This window comes from Pyxicephalus adspersus, chromosome 10 (genome assembly GCF_032062135.1).
Source record: "Pyxicephalus adspersus chromosome 10, UCB_Pads_2.0, whole genome shotgun sequence".
Taxonomy (NCBI): Eukaryota; Metazoa; Chordata; class Amphibia; order Anura; family Pyxicephalidae; genus Pyxicephalus; species Pyxicephalus adspersus.
Window position 1 is genome coordinate 1,418,035 of NC_092867.1, and position 1,993 is coordinate 1,420,027.

A 1,993-nucleotide genomic window follows, 5' to 3' on the forward strand; every position below is an offset into this window, starting at 1 on the left:
GGACATCCTGAGAATGCAGGCAGAAGACTGAGGACATCCTGAGAGTGCAGGCAAGAAGACTGAGGACATGCTGAGAGTGCAGGCGGAAGACTGAGGACATGCTGAGAGTGCAGGCGGAAGACTGAGGACATGCTGAGAGTGCAGGCGGAAGACTGAGGACATGCTGAGAGTGTAGACGGAAGACTGAGGACATCCTTAGAGTGCAGGCAGAAGACTGAGGACATGCTGAGAGTGCAGGCGGAAGACTGAGGACATGCTGAGAGTGCAGGCAAGAAGACTGAGGACATCCAGAGAGTGCAGGCAGAAACATTGAACAGACACCCAAGTGCCAGTCTCTACAGAGTCTCAGAACAACGGATCAACCACAAATGCCAGCAGGAACTAATGTGAGTGTTCACACTGATGGTTTACATATGCAGCGCTCACCAACCCTTGCATCCTCAGACAAATCTTGCAGACTGACACAATGGCCAGAATGCAGCCATGCGATGTGTAATACATCGATGCTCCAATCATTCTAACTTGTTTCAGTTGCATAAATATTATCAGCATTTCTTACATACTCCAAGCTGCTGCTAGTGATTTGTGACCCTCCAGGTTCTAAGCATTCTGAATATTTGAAATTCTAGGTAACAGATTTGTATTGATCCCTAATGCACACACTAAAGTAAAAAACAAAACAATATTTATATCCTAATGATGCCTTCCTTCCTTCCTCCTGTATGTCCCCATAAATCCCTTCCATCCAGAGAGCTGCAGATCTGTTATGTCTGTGGCTACAACTCATGCTCCATTCAGAATGTCTCTATTTGTAGCCATTCTATGTGCTGTACAGAGCTAAGACTACAAATCTGCCCCCTCCCATACATAATACACAATGCAACGAATTATAGGACATGCAGCCACTCTGCTGCCCTCTAGTGTTCAGCCAGAAATAGTGAAAGCCAGCAGCAATGTATATGCAGGTTGCCGAGTTGACGCCATTAAGTGTCAATGTGTAACTGAACGTCAAATGTAGTGATCTGAATGCGGCAATCAAAAAAGGAAGAAACATTTGAGAATAAAAATGGAGATCTTTTATCTGAATGACCCCCCAGGACTTTTCCTCCGCTCACCAATAGGAACATGAGCTTAAAGTAAAACTCCAGACTCGCCGAATCAAAAGTTGTTTTCAGTTTTTTTAAACCTGCCATGAAGGCACTTCCTGTTATAAGGTGACAACGGTCGCCTAATTGACGTTGCACAAGCGTGGTCCCCTGTTGTCACCATCAGAGATGATATGAAGTCCTGTGACAGCTGTGCAGGAAATCAGCAACAAACAATGAAAAATAATAAATTGTATATGACACACAGCGCCTTAGAGAACCAAATGTCATACAGTTGGAGTTTACATTCATTTTAGGGAACAGAAAGAAGTTTCAGTTGCTGCGAAATGTTGCGATCTGGCTTCACATGTGACCCAAGCAGATTTAAAGGAGGAAAACTGAACTTTAGAGATCCCCCCCCCCCTCCCAGCAAAGAATACCATTCACAAAGTACAATAGAGGACAATGGAGGTGACTTTACCTGGGGACACCGTCCCACCTGTCCAGGGCTCAGTCCATGTCCCAGATGTAGGATGGGGGCAGCTGCTGGGACTCACTGGGGTCCTGACCGCCCTCTCCCCTCTCTCTGTCTCTTTCCCTCTCTGACTCTCTCTTCTCTCTGACGTCTCTCTCTGTTTCCTGGATGTCATCACTGATGTAGCTGAACAATCCGCCTGCTGCTTCTTAAGGTGGACTGGAGGATATGTGCAGGTCCTCAGCCAGAGATTTCAGTGCAATACTGGGGCTGCTTTAAGAGGCAATCTTTACATATTTGTTTGAAGAATAATTCTTATACATTGTATTCTGCATGGGAACAAATCACATGTTACTGGGGGGAGGTGACATGAGCAGAGCCCCCCCACAGTCACACACTAATATTATACATTTATATAGCTCTGACATATACC

The 1,993-nt window shown here is 45.6% G+C and overlaps 1 protein-coding gene across 2 annotated transcripts in view; it reads right to left on the minus strand.

Annotated features, from left to right (window-relative positions):
* ITPRIP (inositol 1,4,5-trisphosphate receptor interacting protein) overlaps positions 1-1,820 on the minus strand; it is a 10,732-nt gene extending 8,912 nt beyond the window's left edge. The window contains exon 1 of one of the 2 annotated variants that reach the window (XM_072423768.1): positions 1,567-1,820. The gene's annotated coding sequence lies outside the window, so the exon portion shown is untranslated. Of the gene's footprint in view, positions 1-1,115; positions 1,466-1,566 lie in introns of those variants that run through there. The other variant, XM_072423769.1, reaches the window with a different exon arrangement.
* Positions 1,821-1,993: the final 173 nt, after the last annotated feature.